The sequence below is a fragment of the Arctopsyche grandis genome, chromosome 10 (assembly GCF_051622035.1).
Source record: "Arctopsyche grandis isolate Sample6627 chromosome 10, ASM5162203v2, whole genome shotgun sequence".
Taxonomy (NCBI): domain Eukaryota; kingdom Metazoa; phylum Arthropoda; class Insecta; order Trichoptera; family Hydropsychidae; genus Arctopsyche; species Arctopsyche grandis.
In genome coordinates this window covers 3225696-3246461 of record NC_135364.1, presented here as the reverse complement: position 1 = coordinate 3246461, position 20766 = coordinate 3225696, and the positions used below count along the sequence as shown (strand labels likewise).

Sequence of the window (20766 nt, the reverse complement as noted above, 5' to 3'; positions counted from 1 at the left end):
AATTCTATTAAGATAGACTACAATGACTTTTTTGCAGCTTATGAAGATCTACATACATACATACATGCAATAAGAATACGCCTACACGTGAAAACGATAAAATATATGTCGCTGAAATACATAAATTTAATAAATAAACGTGCCATCTGAATTGAACCATTTATTTTCATTAACTCGCTTGTTGTATTCAATTTACATAGGTCACAAGTAAACAGAAACTAATAAGCTTTTGATTTAAATATACATTTCAAGGCGAAACTTTACACACAAATAAAAAACATATCGATTTCAACGGCGCAAAAAAATCGCATAAATAATTTCCCTATTGAAATCCATTTCAAATAATGTACGCTTAGCATTCATTCCATATACCCACATACTACATATATACAAAACGTAGTAACACTATATTTAGAAACATCAAACGCACGAACAAATCAATACGATCATACTTACGATCGCTATACCAAAAACGAAGAAACGTCATCGAAACGTTTTTATTAAAATTATATTAGACACACTAAAACGAACCCATCCAATTATGACTAGTACATATATAACATATGTACGTACGCTCGTTAAATTATAAGATATAGAGCGAATATATTGTCCCTACGGGCATTATATACAGATGACATAACGAATCCAATATCGCGAGTACCCCGAACGTTCGTGTCGTTATAACATAAATGTGGCGTTTATGTAACGCTGTGGCTGTAGTTTTCTCGGAGAGCCATCGCGTTTGACGTGTACTTTGCTTCCCCAGGACCCGTCAGTTTACGTCTGACTACCAGAGCGATCGGTCGCCTCGCGCTTTTCCAAAGTTTTCCACAAATTTTCCGCCCGCCGAGTCTATTTCCCCCGGCGAATATCTCGTTAAAAGTTTGATGATTGTTTTTCGCTAGACTATGTAATTTTTTTCGGACAGGTGTTGCGGATCATTTGAGGCGTGTGTTTATCGTTTTGATTGTTTTGGTTTTTATATTCATTTTTATTGTTGTAAATTATATTTGGAGTGATCTGAAGGCCTTTGCATACCCACTGGATATTCTGTGTGCAGAGAAGTAGGTGAGTGAATTGCAATTGCACTCGTTGCATTATTTATGACGATCAACTTTTTATAACTATTAAGGTCATCCTCCTATATTCATATATACATGAATACAAAATACACACAGTCAAATCACGTTCAATTATATTCTTGGATTATTTCCAATATTGTCAATGCTATAATAAAAATTAAATGAAAATTTACGTACCATCTAGTAAGTGTGCATGTCCAAATTAAATGTACTCATAGTAGCCTTTAATACATCAACCTTGCCATTATAATATCATTTTAAGGAAAACTATGCATGTTCTGTTTATAATATGTGGAAAAAAAATAGCAGGAGATTGTACGTTCGTTTTAAATAAACATTTTTGGTATAATAAATAAACAGTTATTTTTTCGTATTGTCTAAAAATGTTAAACTAGCATATCGGACAGTCGGAAATTGTTCCCGTCAATATTTGAAAGCTTTGAGAATTCTATCAATATAATTTATTTACGGAGAAATGCCCTTAATGGTTCCGTTTTATTGATGAATCTCAGAAAACACTAAATACACTGAAAAACGTCGATTATATATTAAATTTATAGAAGATGATTTACTGACATAATCTGAAATATAATATCTCAATGAAAAGATTAAAATCAAAATTTCGTATTGTTGATACTATTTAATTGTAAATTTAAATATAAAATAATCAAACAATACATGCGTTAAATTGGTTTCGTTAATGTTTTAATCAATCGCATTAGCTATAGAGTATTTTTCGTGTTCGAAAATCCTTCTTATTCAAAACGTTAAGTCAACAATGTGTTTTTTATTTTTATAACGGAACAACCTGCCGAATAATTTCATTTCAAATGAAAGCTTTCGGGCTTTGTTAAAACAAAATTGATTAATAAGTTAATTTCGACCGCCACAGAAACATTCTAAGACAAAGAAGTTAAATTAAACCCCTGATATATGTATATATGTACATATACATAAGTACATGTATACACAATATATTCAGTAATGCATCGAAAAATACATAAAAAAATTAATATCAATATTCACAATGAAGTTTGTAATACGGTAATTCTTTTTAAATCAAAGCGCACCTCTGAATAAATTACATTTTTTTTCCTTCTCAAACAATGATATAAAATTATATTACCAGTTTATTTACGCGTTGCCAAAGCTGCGCGCGAGAAAACTCACGAAAAATTCATCATTTTCCAGAGTGCAAAATTAAAATGCTCGTTTCAGAATTTCCGCCTCTTTTGCCTTTTTTTTAAGAACACAACAAATATTTTCCTTAGTTATGACACAGAAACGTCGAAAAATTGCCAAGAAAAAAAGTTCTCTTCGTTTAAACTTTTTTACTTCCCGTTACTTTCACTCTTTTTACTTTATCTTTGTTTTTATATCTGTTCGGATTTACGCAGCCCGGGCATTCGCATATGTATTTTATACAGAAGGAAACAAAAATTTTCCTCAAGCAATGAAACTACTGATATCTATTCGCATCGATGAAAAATGGACAGCCCGTATCAGAACAATAGAAATTCAAGTCAATAAAATATATACATACGTATTTCCAAAGATCGAAACATTGATACATATGTAAATATATATATATATATATATATATATATATATATATATATATATATATATATATATATATATACATATACATATATACATATATGCATATTATATAAAACATATATTTTTAGTATCATTGAAAATAATTCTTTATTTTATTTTATTTTATTAAGTTTAAGTTTGGACCATTGTGGCATTACAGGAGACCCTAATGCGCCACAATGGTCGAAAAAATACAGAGAGATGAGAAAAATTAAAATATACCATTATATTATATATATATATAAGAACCAGTCGCAAATTCAAAACATTCCTGCGAGGCCAAAATGGAATATGTAGAGAAGATCAAAATTTCACTCATACTTCACATTCAATTATGAAAATAATGATGAGCGCAGACTACCCAACAAATAGGTTAAAATAATCTGCGATAACCTACGCTCACTGAAGTGGAAAATTCAGGTTCAGCAGCAACGATTTCATTAAGAAGTCGGAATATAAATTAATAATAAATATACACCTGAACGTTTCAGAACTGAAAAGCCGAAAAATCTATGTAAAATTCAAGTTCGAAAAGAGTTTGCGTGCCGTCTAAAAATAATTTAAAAATCCACAGTTTTTCTAATTAAATTCTTATGAAATTTTCTTGTATCTATGCCATTTTAACTAATGAATTATTGGTTCGCCTTAACTATTGAATTATTGGTTCATTTTATTTATTGCATTATTAACACTATTGGTTCGCCACCGCTGGTCTACCGTGACAATTTAATACATATTTTAAAACGAATCTTTATATACATATGTACATATATGATACCATTGATGATCAAACATAAATTAATAACAACGCGTGGCCGTCGCCATTTATCAGGCTTTGCTTGCAATTTATTACATTTTACGTCAATGCTCTGCATCTTTTGCTTTTAAAAAGGGCTTCATATTTACGAAAATACATGCGAAAACTTTTCCATCACGTGTTTTTCCACCTAATGAATAAAACATGAACATTTTGTGGAACGGTGCAGACGTATCGTCAAACGAAGATTTAAACTCAGAATCCGAATAAAAGTTGTTCACGGTTCAATTCAGCCGAACGAATGCTTAATTTCCCCGAAACGAACGGATACAGATTTCTGTATTTGGAAGGTCTCGCGATGAGTCCTGTGAACCGTGACTTTTCACATATGTATGTAGAGGTATCCGAATCAATGAAGTCCGTGGGTCGTTTTGACCCCAGGGTATTTTTACACGCACCAATAATACAAGCCGGGGTAAAACTTTAACAATAAAAATGGCAGATGAAAGTCATATATACCTACATACATATATGTGTATATAAAATCGATATTAAATATAACACGTTTGTTTGGATGTATTTCAAATTGGTTTTTTTTGCCTTTATTTCACGAGTATGTGCGGATGGCATTTTTCTCACTTTTCCACTGGTCTTAAATCATCTACGGACGAAAATTGTTTTTCTTTGTGAGGTCGACTATCCGAGATGTCTTTTTCGCAGAAAACTGCTTTAATGACGTCGCATTCGGCTTGATTTTCATTTCCGTTCGTTCTTTTGATCTCCACTAAGTCTGGTGCTTTTTAATTAGATTTTTATTTTCCCATCGTCGACTTGTCATCGCAATGCAGCGATTTTTATTACTTTTTTTTTAAATTTTTAACAAGCACTCACTTTTAAATCACATTCCGATGCTTCAAATTCAGCTCTTTACAAAATGGTAGAGATATCAAAAAACCACAAAATAAAATACATTTTAGCTTAAACTAAACGAAAGCTTTTATTTGGTTTGTTTTGTATAATAACTATTTCTTTATATTCTATTTTTATTTTAATTGACATATACCACAGTGTCTTGACAGGTTACCCCAATATGATACTGTTGCGTAGGGGTGGGTGGAAGATCCAAATAAAAGGCCAAAGTCGCTTCACAGCATTTATTGGGTGATTAAAGAGATCCACGCACTGCCAGAATGCCTTGATATGGCCTAAGTACCTGCTTATAAAGGGCAGGTCGCTCACTGCATCTTACTCGACGCGTTTGTTTACCTATTGTTATAGTCACGTACTAGATATGCAGTCCCACGGTCTCGGCATGTAGTCAGTTCTGAGAACTCTAGCGCGAAGTAGCTGGGTGCCGTTACCAACCACTAAGTCCATTCGGGGGGTCTCCATTGTTAGCCGACAGTGCTTAAGCCTGGAGATGATCCTCGAAAACCAATTATAGCGGCGGCTCCTTTTAGCATATGCTACAATACTATAGCTACATAATACATAAATAACTATAATAGTTTATACAAACATACATACGAACATATAAAATATATAAAAATACACATTCACATGCTATCCAAAATATTTAAAGAAAAAAAATAAAGAAGAAAATAAAAACTAATAATTAAAATTGAAAATTAAAAGTTTCATTAATCAATTAAAATAATTAAAGAGTTTACAGTAAATGTTTCAAATTTGCCTAATTTATTACTGATTTCAAATGAGAATAATCTGTCAATAATTAGTAAAGCTGTCAAAAAATAATAAACACCTTTCATCCTGTTTAATGGTTTTTGATACTTCTCTTTTAAAACTATGCAAATGGACAAATGTCGCTTTTTTATTTGCATTGATTATATGTATGTCATTCGTACATTCTTATTATAAATGGCTGACATTTAATTTGATTTAAATAAAAAGACATCGATGAATACGTATCCAAAATTATTGGGGAATTATAAGTCAATATCATAAGATGCAAATAGTTCAATCTTCGATAGATTTTTCATTAAAATAAAAATATAACATTTTTTTTTACGTTTTACTAAAATTCCTTCAAATATGAAAGCTGTAGTTCCTGGAATCCTTTTCTACGTATGTTATTAACTTTTCAATAAGTAGGAGATAGTGAAAATAATAGACAATTTAAGTTACACAAAGGTTAACTTCAAATGCCGACTACTTTTACTACAAGTTACTTATTTTATTTTAACCATTCTAATTTAAAATAGAAGCCGGGGATCTAAAGCTCTAAAATTTTAAATTAAAACAAATAAAAGTCAATAGAGAATGAAAAATTAACGGGTATTGAAACAATGGCAAATTAATGTTTATATCTTAGTCCACTATACAAATATACAGCTTTTAATTTAGAATGAACAAATTTAGTATACTATTTTATGACATGTGAGAATATTCGACTTGAAATTCCACTTACTTGGAATAGAATACCCAAAGCGGAAATGTCTGATTTGTACACAGTCCATAACCTGTCAATGAAAGTCTTCGATATTGAATATACGAATACACAGATTATGTAGTAATTTCGCATCGAATATTCATTTCCGACACCGATCCCCACATATCATTCATGATTTGTAGTTACATATGTATGTACATGCCTTGTACGCAGTATTTTCACTTCCTGGATTTCGTACGCGCTCCTTTCTCACACTTATTTATAGGAGGCAGTGAATAGATTTGAGGATCAGAGTTGCAAAAGCAAATACAAATCCCCGAGATGGCATATCACGAAACGGGAACGAGAGAGGGCTAATACTTGAACCGTTCTACCAATATATATACCTCAACAACCCTCGACATGCAAACAGCTGAAAATTCGCAAATCTCAATGTAAATAATTCGTCTTTGCGGTTATGAGAAAGCGTCCTTTGAACATTAATATTAAAATAAAAGTGAAGCCGTGTATACGAACTCTTTTTGTTTCGTTTCCTGTGACGTTTAATATATATGTATGTACATATATACATATGTGTGTATGCTTTTGGTAGAAAACGATGATGAAAATTACCTGCATATGTTTGTATGTACTATCGGAAATGTATGATACATAAATGTATCTTTATGTCCCTAATAATAATGTGCTTGGTAGACATCATCATTTGATCCTGCTCGCACAGTTCTTTATCAAATGGCTCCTATTGGAAGAGCTATATGACTTCTGATAGCTAATGAAATCGTTGCTTCTGAGCCTGAATGTGATATTTTCCACCTTATTGATCGGAGATTATTTTAACCCATTTGTCTACTAGCCTGCACTCATCATTATTTTCATAACTGAATATGATGTATGTATGAGTGGAATTTTGATCTTCTCTCATTCATTTAGGCCTCATAGAGATATTTTGTATTTGTGACTGTTCATATGTATATTGGTGCTGGCTATAGGTACAAGATATTCCCAACTTTGTATTTTATTATTTGATATTTTTACTTTATCTGCTATTATTATAATGCTATTGTTTTTTATGATTATGTATATATGTATTTTTCACTGTGAACATATATGTATGTATATGGGTGTATATATTTTAATTTTTATCATCTCTCTGTGTTTTTTCGACCATTGTGGCGTATTAGAGTCTCCTGTAATGCCACAATGGTCCAAACTTAAACTGAAAAATAATAGAAAATTAATGATATATAAATAAATCCTTTATCGTACAATTTGAATATATAACAAACACGTATATATAGTTTTGCATCCCTTAGTAAAAATTTTAATTCGTAAGAAAAATGAAATCATAATTTATAGCAATAAGCTAAAAATAACATTTTTATAAAAATATATACATACGTCCACATTGTACATATGTTTGTATATATTATAAAAATATGAAAAATGTGTTTATTTGTCTGTCCGCTATGCAAATATACAGTTTTTATTTCAGAACTATAAAATTTTGTATTATTTTCAACTATTGCACATGCCTCATCAATGCCAGGAAATAAGGCTAGTGTATTACATACATATAAAATAGCAATTATACTGTACATACTTCGGTATTTTTCCGGCAGTTTAATTGTTATAATATTTCAATAAAATTCTGAAAATATTAGCTTTTTATAAAATTTAAAATGATGTTTTTAACTTGTTAACTTTTTGAAAAATTTTAAGCAGACAAATTCTAAATTATTCAATTTTCAGCTTTTGACCTTTCAATAACCACAATAACTTACGTATACATACATACATACATATATACCTATAAATAAAAACCTACCATCACTGAAAAAATAATTGCTTTGCAATATATTCAGTCTAGAAATTAATTTTCAATTGATTGCAGAGAGAGCTAAGCAAATATTTAAATACACGCGATTTTTTCACAATTTGTAACTCGAATATTTGGAAAATCGATAGGAAAATATTCATTAATATTACGATGTGGAAATATACCTGATAAAGTACATAAAACAAGAATTAAAGATACACAAATGAATATTTGAGCACGTGAATGGCTTTTAAATAAAATAAAAAAAAATAGTAATGAAAAAAATACGAAAAAAACATCATACAAATAAAATATTTAAATATTAAACAACACACGTACAAGTGGATCAGTCAATTTAAACACACATGAACAACATAAATAACCTATCCCGTCAAGGTTAAACCTTCATTGAAACATTCATAAAGTTAACACGTTTAAGCACGTCTGAAACTAACACAACGATTACCACTAAATTATCGACTCCCTTTCATCCTCGAAGTGACCGTTTTTAATTATAAATTATAAAATTACACCGTAGCCCTATCGAGCCAAAACACTCGCGAAAAAAATCATCCCCTTCAGCGTTTTTGGCCAGATGAAAATAGGGGTAAATCGAAAAGCGTCGGCTATTTTTAAATTTAATTTAAAGCAAACTAAATCCATCGAAAATTGTATAAAAATTCGATATCGTCCGGCGAAATCTAGCCATTGTAAAATTAATGAAGTGTAACGGACCGGAAGTGGAACGGAGAAGCGCCCCGTCACAATTTTACTTCCGGTAACGGAAAAGTAATAAAATTTATCGCGTTTAACACGAGTTTATCTCGCGCGCGAACTTTCTTAATTTAGGCGTTGCGATTCACGTCGAAATTCCCGCCGGGAAGATTCGTCGGTTTTATGTTGAAGGATGTCCAGTCAATTTGGACGCCTATCTAGCTAGCGTCCTGGATTGTGCCGGATATTCCAGCTTTTCACTCGAAAGGAGAGAATGGGAAGAAAAACCCCTCTCGGTTATTGGGTCGACTGTGGAGATTTTTCGACGAGATGTTTCACGTTCCTGTACATACGATCTCGATTCGAATCACGGATTCGTGAAGCGTGTCGTGATATTCCATCTTTTATCATTGTCGATTCTCTATCCATTTCACATATATATGTATATACATACATATATATCTACACTACAGAACGAACCGCAAAAAAAATCCCCACATTTCATATGATTTGTTTCATTTGTACGAGAACTTATTCACAAACAATGCTGTCATTCAATTGAGTAATCTGATGTTAATGTCTTTAAATTTTCCTGAAATATACTATTGAATGATCGGCAACTGAATATTTTATCGATAAATACATAAAAACGCGTTCTATGGATAAGAATATACGTATGTATACAGAATGTTCGCGTATTCAATTATTATCTCCGAAACAACTTTTTCTATAAAGATTTCCATACCTATAACGATTATAGATACATTGTATACATATTTATGTACATACATACATACATATGGGCCGTTATATTTGAAAGTGGCAGAAGTCCACTTTTCTTCATTTCGAGAAATATTTCGCAAAACACTAAACATAATGTTTTGCGTTTAACAATATTTAAAAATATTGCTGGCCTGTAATACGTTTATTCTGCTTCTCCGAAATTTTCGACATATCGAATTAAAATAAGTGATAACAATTTGTGAATTAAGTCAAAAAGAAATAGTGTTTTTAGCACTAAAAATTGGATTTCTGCCACTTTCAAATGTTATAACGGCTCATATTTATTTATTGAAAAATAAATCGGACATTGCTTGGAAAAATTTCAATTAAATACCACACCACAATAACGAATGAATTTTATTTGCTTGTCGACATTTTAAAAGGTTTTATTTCTACTTTACGTCATTTATTGTAGTGTTATTAATTTTAAAAATAAATCTGAGAAGCTTAAAGTTTTGTTATTTAAAAAAAAAAGTAGAATAATAATTACTTGCATTAACATTCGAATGCTAGATTAAGTCATTAAAAATATACTAAGATATAAAAAAAATATATATACATATATAAAATGAAATAAAAATAAATTAAAAAAATGTAAAATATAAAATATAAATATAAAAACTATCATTTGTCATTATGATTAAGATTTCAATCAAAATTGTTATCCCGGCTTAAATTAATGTAATTAAATATATCTATTACTTAAAGCCTTGAGCCACCCAAGGATAAAAAGATATAAGCCTTGTTAAAAGAATACATATATCTTTTTATATATACATAGCTTACCCAACAATGCTAATTATTTTCAAATAATAATTGAAAAATAGCCTAAGAATATTGAAAAAATGTATTCACAATAATCAGATCGTGAATTTTTATTTATATATATATACATTTATATATATATATATATATATATATATATATATATATATATATATATATATATATATATACATCGAGTAAAATTTTAAAAAGGAACAATGAGAAGATTCAATTTGGCTCTCTCACACGCGTCGATAAGTAATATACTGTATTCACCATATTGCCAGTCGATAAAAATAAAGTCCACAATGACAAAAGGTCATCCTAGACGTGGAATTTTTTCAAATTAATCCAACACTTTGTCCGAAGATGAAACTATGATCTAGACCGTTTCGGAGGACGATAGCTCACTCTCAAAGGGGGGATTCATCCTTATCCGTTCCAATTTCCCCCTCCCTTCTTTTATCTTTCACCCGTGCGAAATATTTATATTCAGCTCACCTTGATATTATATCAAATTTCAAATTCAATTTTCTTGAACGAATTCCCGTGAGTTTTTCACGATTGCCTACCGGACGACAAGAACAAAAAAAAAAAAAACAACGCGAAAATTGCGAAATATTTCATCCGACGAAGGGTCAGCATTAGCTCGCTCGCACTTTTTTACGCGAACATTTCAAAGTTTAAAACGACTCCGTTTGCAGACTGCGAATATTGCGAATGATTGGCATTGAATTAAGGCACGCCTTGTGTATTTGATTCGTCGAGAAAAGTTTTCGCGGGCCGAAATTATTTCCCGCTGTGTTCAATCTACAGAACGAAACGGTTTTCCGTTAAGCTTTCGTTACTTTGTCATGCCGTTCCGCGTATCTTCGAGAATATATAATTCAAACACTGCAAAATAATGCAGATGAAATAAATTTATAACGCGCGATCGATAATTCGCAAGTCATCGTGTTCCCGTGCCCTAAAATACCGAGGACCTCAATCAAAGCGACACACGAGGTTGAACCATGAAAAACACCTTCACGACCGCATGAATTATTAAGCTGGTATCACAAGAGAGTGTGTAAATGTACGTGTATAATGAGTGTATGTGTGTGAAGGCTTGCGGAAAATGTCCATTTTCCTCGAGTCTAGGAAATGAAATTCACACGCGACCGCCTTGTCTATCGTGACCGCAATTTATTCCTCGCTAATTTAAATAATGACATTAAACATACAATACTAAATATTTGGAAATTTACATTCGCAATACACGTATGTTTTTTTTGGCGCAAACAAAATTCACGCTTATTGAGATGTCGAAGATTCTTTTGTCGAAAATGTACGTCTGACAAACTGTAAAAAGCATTTTTGCTATTCAAAATTATAATTTCAAACTAGGTTCAAACGCGTCCAAAATTGATTTTGGATTGATTGTACGCTATTTGTTTCAAATTCGTCTAAGGTCTTATGTCTATCGTTTTATTATAATTAAAAATGTTTATTATATTAAACATGATTAATTGTTACAATGGTTTTTTCTCATTTTTGTACATATTACAAAACATCGAAAAAAGTAGCTTGAAATTAAAATTTTAAGCTTGTCATTGAAATTTTTTATTTCAAATTCATTCTATTCATTATTAAAGCTGTTTAAAAGACTTAAGAGTAGGCAATCTAAAGGAAATCGTATTTTAGTCATTTTAAATGATATTTCAACTTTATTTTAATGAGAAATTGAAGATTAAGCCTTATAAAATTTATCTTTAAATATACTTATTTATAATGTAAAATAAAAGTAAATTTTAAATATATATAACATTAAAATATTCTTACTACTATATATTTTACAAAATTAAACGAAAATTTTGCATGTAAATTTTGTTTGCATTATATTTTCACGTTTTATCTCTAAATAGTAATTGAATATTTTCGTAACAAAATATTTTCTGATATACATATTCATTTAAATCATTTTTAAATACATTTTTATGTAAATAATTTGACTAATTTTAGTTCTTTAAATAATAGTAATTTAGAAATATAATCGGTTCTGTGAAGTTGGATCAAAACTTAGCGACTCCGACTCCAACTTGAACGATTTTAGTAAGATCGACTTTTCTTGACAACATATAAAATTAGTAAAAAATTAGTAAGTAGTAAAAATAATAGCGATTTTGAAATTAAAAAAATCATTAAAAATTGACATGTAACGCAATTTATTGAATTATTACTAATGAATAGGTATAAATAAAAATTTAGTACATTAAAAGTGTATGCATGTGTATACATTTCATATAAAAATATATCAATGCAAAAAATTAAAATAAAAAAGTACGAGACGGAGGAAATAATCGGCCAACCACAAAATATCAAAATATCTGCAATTATACGATTTTATTTATTAACTAGCTGAACCCCATGAGGCTACGCCCCCCTGCGCCCCCTTCGGGGCCCCATGCGGCTGAGCCCCATAAGACTGCGCCCCCTTCGGGGCCCCATGGGGGCATATATATAAATATATATATATATATATATATATATATATATATATATATATATATATATATATATATATATATATATATATATATAGATGTAATTTAAAATCGTGATTTTCATCAAAAACGTTAATAAACTTAAATTTACTATAAATAAATAAAATTGGAGATTAAAATTGACACATACCGTAATTTTATTTTATTTTGTTTTATAATAATTTTTTGCCAGTGTCTTTACGGTTTATTTATTTGTATAATTTTAGCTAATTAGCTTATTTAAGTTGCCCAAAATGAAACTGTGGCTAATCATGCAAATAACAAAAAATATAAACGAAAAAGAAAAAAATATATACAAATCAGAAAATAATAGAATATTATAAACATTTTAAATAATTTAATACAATAAATAAAGAAAATAATAAAAAAAGTAAAAGGAGTCGGAGTCGGGTGATTTTTTACGACTCCGACTCCACAGCCCCCGGTTTTAATTTTCAAAAAAATTAAACATCCCCAATACAAAACATAAATCATATTTATATAATCTATTTAATAAAAACTATCATATTTCTATTATCAGATTTAGTAAATGAAAATATCCTGTTTTACATATGTATTTAAATAAACACTGAACCGATTTAATAGTTACTGCCAATATGACTTTACATGTACATAACATGTACATATGTACATACATATACATATACATATATTTAATACTTTTATCTTCAAAATGTGCATTTAATATTTCATTCGACGCGATTTTTTTTATTTAAATTGAATACAACAGTCTTAATAATTATCCTAACTTGCAACAAAGAAAAGCCTTCCAAGCGAATACCATTGTGTTTGAATTCTCCTCCTTCGAAATCCTTTTTATTAGATTTAAAAGACTATTACTACAATACATCATTCATAGCATCTCAAACGGTAAAAAATATTATTATTATTATTATATTAAAACAAAAAACCTAAAATGAGATCAACTCGAATCATTTCGCAACACCTTTTATAACGACTCTCGTCACTTTTACCGCATTTTGAAATTGTTAATTAAAATTCGTACCGTTTAAAGCGGTTTCACCGAAACGCACAAAACACCAAAACCGAGCTTTTCATAAATACATATTATACATATGTATGTACATACTCGCACATATACAGCATTATTCCCAGACCACAGCACGACACACAAAGGGTTATCAAATCGTATCCAGCTATTCACTTCTGAAATATTAACATGTAAGGAATGGAAAGGGGAATGGGTCCGTTTTAAAGCGACACTGTCATGTGCATACAAACGACCTGCTCCCTTTTAAATTATAAATAACCAACGACAACATTATACTAGTTGAGGCATTTGGTAAGTGAAGTTTTCGCAAAGTAAACTGCGAGCCACATTTTCATCGATTTTCCACGCATTTCGGCAATTAATCATTGTTAACTTACTCAATTTATTTAAGTAATTTTCAAGGTGAAAATTTTTGCCCAATACATTTATGATGTGGAGCTAGGCGAATTTTCTATATCAAAAAAAGTCGCCTTTGATGTAGGGATTTGTCTAGCAATTTTTTTTAAACATTTGCTTTTAGCGACGAATTAATTGACTACGCATAACAAAAACATTACACAAAGTTTGCTCGGGGAAAGATTTTTAGAAATATGAACATATTTTGTAGGATGTCGTAGCATCTGTCACTACGACAAATTTCGTAAGCAGCGATTTATCCACTCCCTAAAATGGCTATAAATTATTAAAGTCGATCCAATGTAGCGTGAGACGTGAGAAATAATTTCTTTATTTTTATTCTATTATTTTTTATTTAATTATATAAGATTATTACAATATAATTCAATGCAAGGTCTTTATTAATATTACTGTAAGTTTTTCTGTCCATAACATGACATTGACAATTACTTTTATCGGCTAAAAAATATAAATCTCTATTAATATATAATAGAATATTAGCGCCATTTACCTGGCGTTGCTCGGGACTCTGTGAAGATAGACTTTAAGCAATTGTGGACTGATTATTACATGTTGTATAGTATTTATAAAAGAATTGTAAAATAAATAGGTACGTTTGTCTCGCTATGTCAGATTTTAATTGTTTAAACGCCTATAACTTTTTCTTTTTTCACTCTATATTTTTTATCTTAAGATAGCGTCATATCATCATAGAATACACATAAACAGCTGATTACACGGATAGATTATCCGGATTTCAAAGAATACTCGTGCCAAATTCATCGAAGATTCATAAAGTCGTATAGGATCCTATCGGATACATACATACCTACATCGTTTGAGTTTTATATTAAATATATGTAGATAAACATACGTATTCCATAAATAAATTAATAATATCAACAACTTATGTATTTTATTTATGGAAATATTTCAAAACACGAAGCACGAACTCAAAGCTAACAAAAAATAAAAGTCAAATTCTACCGACCGCTATACGCACAAACAATGTAATATATTTCATGACCAAAATTCAACGTGAAACCGAAATGAAATGTGGTACATTTTACATGTACACAAGTATCATGCTAGATCAGTTCAATTCTTGTCTATATTTTGAATTATAATTCTCAATCACTTACAACAGACAGAGATATATTTTGCGTTCAATAGAATCAAAACTTTGTATTTAATGGGGCTGATAATTTATAGCCGGTCAGCAATATTGGTTAATATTATACTAAAAATATATGAAATGTTGGAAAAATTCTTAATAAATGAAGCTTGTGCTGATATTGCAATGATGTTTACAATGTAAGTATACAATAAAACGATGAAATAAATGCATATTTGTAAAAGAAGAACTCGGTATTTTTTTTATTTCTACAATATTTTTGTGAAATGTACACTTACATGTATAAATAAAAATGTATATATAAATAATGTATGTATGTACTATATAAAATCTTCAATCAAAATTTCCGATCATTGTGCAGACGTTGCTCATCCAACGTACTTTGAATGCGAACATTTACGAATTTCTCATAGATACATAAATAATAAACGGCTTATGCATACATATACTTGCTCTCAATATTGCTCGATTACATACTGTAATATATTTATAACATGTTTGCGAATGAAAAATACGGGCTTGAACGCGAGTATTGATTCGACTCCATATCACGAAAATCTACATTGCATTTCGGTCAAACGAAAATTTTACATTATATGTATGTACATATGTATATGTACACCTATAGATTCATACATACGTATAAAACTGATGAAATTCGCATTTATTAAATTCGCGAAAAGAAAAAAGAAAATACACCGTCTTCAAAAAACTCTTCGAACGAAATTTGCATATCTATTGGATTTCGTAATTGAAAGGGCATTTAAATTTTTCATAATGCCTAATGAACTTATAAAAAAAAATTTGGATGTGACCAACCCATGACTTTATCTATGTATTTGAGATATATAAGGTCACAAAAAAAAATCGATATTGAACCGTACAGACAAATTCACACATACCGGCAGTATTATGAAATACTAATAGCATTTTCGATGCAAATTGAGCGCAAATGTAATGAAACTTGCACAAGACAAAAGTTCTACTTCTGGTTGTCGGATTTTGTTCAATTTTTTTTATTAATTAAAATCACTATCAGTATTTTATACACAATAAATATCAAAAAGATCAAAATAAAATAATGAAATATTGTTTTTAAAAAAAATACTACTTCCGGTTTACGAATTCTGACCAAAAAGTTAGTACATAAAGAATACAAAAATAATTTTCAGTTTGATACGTTCAGGGGTCTGGACAGAATCACGGCTACAACATTTTTGACCATTCTAAGAGAAAAAAATCCCACTTCTGGTTTATAAAATTTAGTGATTTTTTTTTATTTTCATCATTTTGATACGAGAATAATACATGAATTTTTTTGTGAAGAGCACGCATCTTAAAGGGGTCGAATAAAATAGTGGAAGAAAAATTGAACAAGAGTAAACTGCCAATTCCGGTTGACGTATGCTTACCAAATTTAATACATAACTTTTTATTAAACTTAAACTTTTAGATATGAAATTTCAGTCCAATAAACCACAAAGTTTCTGAGAAAAAAATAAAAAACCTCGATTCTCTTGAGTAAAAGTACTACTTAAATATAAGGTTATAAACATTATAATTTCTATTCCATGTAAAAAAAATTCAGTACGATTCAGTTAGCGATTTGGGAGTTATTTGAATTCAAACACTAAAAAAAGAGGATACAAAAAGGTACCATTTCCAGTCAACTTAAAAATTTGCAACGTATCGATAAAAATTTCAGTAACCAATACTAAGTTTCAGTTCGATAGGACTAACGGTGTTCAAAAAATTCCCATAAATCCACTGACACACAGACATTTTGTCTATGTAGATCATGAAAACGAGTTCGAATCCGTTCGATGTCAGTTTCAAATCGGTCAAAATCTCGAGTGTCCCAAAATCTCTATTGCATGGAGTTTGAATTTTTAGCATGATCAAAAAAGTTCATCTATTGTACGTACATACGTACGTACATAGATAAAGTAAATATATATTTATATTAATATAAACTGTTCCAAAATGGTAATCCCGTCATAAAATATCAATTATATGAATTCAAATAGTACGAAAACTTGTTTTCCATTAAGCACTACACATTTGTCTGTTGAATTTCACGGTCCCTCATCAATTTCAGTCTAAGTACGACAAACACACCTTTACAATTTACAGCAGCCTTGCGAATATTTGCGTTACACGCAATACGGGCTCGATTTATTAGTGGAATAGTCTTTTGTATTTAGAACACACTCCACTACCTATGTATTAGATGTATATTATTAGTATATATGTATGTGCATACATACATACATACATACGTAGTTATGATTAAAGGTCAAGATGAAGCGTGTTTCTGGTTCGTCGATTCCATTGCATTCATGCGATCGGATAATATTCGAAAATCGGTCTAGACGCCTATATTATAACTATGATAATAATTCATTAGTTTCATCAAATTGAAGTACACAAACGTAAAAAAATAAAGGTTTTTGATTAAATTTGTCCAACAATTAACAATGATTGCTTTCGTATTGGTCGACCGTTATTGATTCCGTTTACTTTCAATTGAATTAAGCTTTGAATTTCGTCTGTCGTATTTTATATCAAAGAACTACACGTATATACACATTTAATGAGCTTTAGATCTGTTTGATGAGAGGAATTCAGATTATTTAATATGTATGTACATTCATATATGTACATACGTATTATATAATAGTTCATTTGATCGAAATATACGTATGAAAGATTCGAAATGATTGTGCGACGGTTTGGCCTATTTCTAAAACTAAAAATAATTATACAAATATACACACATATGTATGTATGTAGGTACATCAATTACATATGTATATATCTCGGAAACGAATTATATCTCGGAACGAATATCTCGGAAACGAATATATGTACATATGTATATAGGAAACGAAGAAATGAACTTTCTCAATCCCTAGACAGTATCTTGCTACATGCTAATTCCACACAATAGCATTATAGCTTGTTATAATAATAGCATTATAACAATAGCAGTAAACTCTATAGTGTAGAGTATACACAATAAGCCATGAGGCTTATAATTGAGTTTTACATTTAAAAAGTACATTAAAATAGGATGATCCTGCGATTATGACATTCATTATAGGATGATATTAAGATTATGATTTTAATGTCAAATCTCTGATGAAAAAATGTTTTAGCATACAATTGACTAAACTCTTAGTTTATAATTATTAAATAATAATACAGCTGTTGTAATGCAAGATTTAATAAACAGCGTCATAGTCTTAATATTTATTTATTATAATATAAAAGTTATTCTTTATTTATATATAATATAAACATTTTTCTGGGAAAAATCTAAACAAAACATGCATATATACATATGTATGTATGTACATACATACATATATTGTCTAAGAATTTTAATTTCAAACTCGGCCATAAAAAGCGCATAATTTTCAGGTTCTTTCAGCAAAATATTTCCCTGGTAAAAAAAAAATCCCCGAATTTAAGACGCTCATTTCAACACGTAATTGCATAAAATTTTCACCTTCTTCAAAACGAAAATAGATAATTTAACCACTTTCAACAAAAACACATTGATATAACATCCGAATTATCTCATCGTACAAACATACATACACACAGTACATTACACAGAGCTTTCACAATTTAAACTGAAAGCTTATATATAGTAATAATAATACCTTCGTCAAAGTTCCCTCTTTATCTCAGTCCCTTAAATTTTTACCTTTTCAAACACACCCGATCCTACTTAAACGCACTTGAAACACTTCCGATAAAACACCCAGGTTGCTGAAAAACACACGTACTTACTTCTGCCCATATTACATGTACAATGTGCGATCTAAAAGGGACCCTTTTGTCTCGGCACATCAGAGAATATATACGTATGTATGTACGTACGAACGTACCACTAAGAACACGCCATCCTCATAAACATTATCGTATTTTTCTTAAATATAGCGTACAACTTCCATTACTAAAATTGCTTCGGGGGTGAGGTGGAAAATGGAGGAAATTTATTTCGTCTTACGCCACAGGTACTCGGAAATGCTGCAGTGCAACGTAAGCGAAAAACCACTCAAAATAATGCCGACAATGAAAGCAAATTAACTTTACATACAACGATACAGCGTGATTCAAGCTTTGAACTTTCACAAACACTAATGGCAAATTTGTATGTATATATGAATTACAATATAAATTAAATCAGCTAATAACTAAAAATAAGTGTATGTAATGTATGTATTTAAGCTTATTATAAAAAACTAAATGTATGTAAGCTTATTGTAAATCATATTAACAATTAGATACAACATAACTTCTTATTGAATACTTATCTCGCAGATAAAACCAACTGAGGAGATATACATACAGTGAAATGTCAGATTTGACATATTTGGCCAAAAATCAATATATATCGTGTATTACATTACATGAAGCTAGACGCCAAATTTGAAATTTATGTAAACATATGAGAGTTAAAACTATAAATATTTAAATATTAGAGATAACGAGAACCTATAGAGCAAATTTTATAAAATATAGAGTGAATTATAGGCGTTTAAACAATTAAAATCTTATATGGCGATATCAAGGCGAACAGGTTGGAAGACACGGGACGAACGCTTATTAAACGTCAGGAAGGTTTACGGGCCCCGTTTTTAAAACGCGTTGTATACGATATTTTATCTCCAACGTAATGGCAGACGATATATTAACGTGTATTGATGACCAAAATGAGCAAAATGGCAAAGTATGAAAACGATCGGATAAGAGATAAAAATGACCACTAACACGAAAGCCATGCGAAACGTAAAGGAGGTATGTAAAAGGGATACAACTACATATGTATGGCTGGAGCGAAAAACAAGAATTCTAGATTTTCATCGATGGACCTAGTGGAAAAGTTTCGTCGTATCAAGGGAACGTTGAATAAAATATCTGATTGATTTTAAATAGTGTACTGTACCCCCACCCTAACCAATGGATTTATCTTGACAAAAATTTTGAAACATTAATTAAATATATTACCAAGAGGTTTGGGCCGCTTTTATATCACTACATACGTACTTACGCGGCCCAAACCTCTTAGTAATATATTTCATTACATTAGTTTAAGCCGGGATCATAATTTTTATTGAAGTCCCAATCATTAAAATCTTTTTGATTGAAATTTTAATCATGAAATCCCACACATTTGTAAATCAATGCAATATTTATTTTACGTTTTCTTCATATGAAAAAAATTTACCATTAGTTCCATCGATGAAAATCCGAAATTTGCATTTTTCGCTCCCGCCTAATACATATTTTAATTTAATTTTTACATACATATATTTTACTTAAGTACATACATAGCCAGCAGTATGGCTCAATGGTAGCGTATATGTTTAGTACCATGTGATTATTGGGTTCGATCCCGCTATACTGCTGGTTAGACTTAGATATTTGTGACTCCAAGTCAATCGTTTCTTATCAGAGTTTGCCAATTTTATATGATCATTGTTGAAATAGTTCCACAAAATTAACAAAGAAATCATCCTACATGCTATCACAAATTTTCGGTATTTAATGTATGTACAATTTCTAAAAAATATGCACAAATCTAAATCCATAGATGTCTCAATGGATTAATTAATTAATTTTTAATTTTAAATTCAGCTTTTTGTAATACAGTGATTTATGTAGTAAAAGTGCTGCATTGTTTGTAATTAATTGTCTAGGAAGGCGCATTGGGGTCTTCATGTCAAGCCTTCCTGGTAT

The 20766-nt window shown here is 30.0% G+C and overlaps 1 protein-coding gene across 1 annotated transcript in view; it reads left to right on the top strand.

Annotated features, from left to right (window-relative positions):
• Window positions 1–774: 774 nt before the first annotated feature.
• Window positions 775–20766, top strand: part of LOC143918240 (phosrestin-2-like) — a 112308-nt gene continuing 92316 nt past the window's right edge. The window contains exon 1 of the mRNA XM_077440019.1: window positions 775–1068. The gene's annotated coding sequence lies outside the window, so the exon portion shown is untranslated. The remainder of the gene's footprint in view (window positions 1069–20766) is intronic.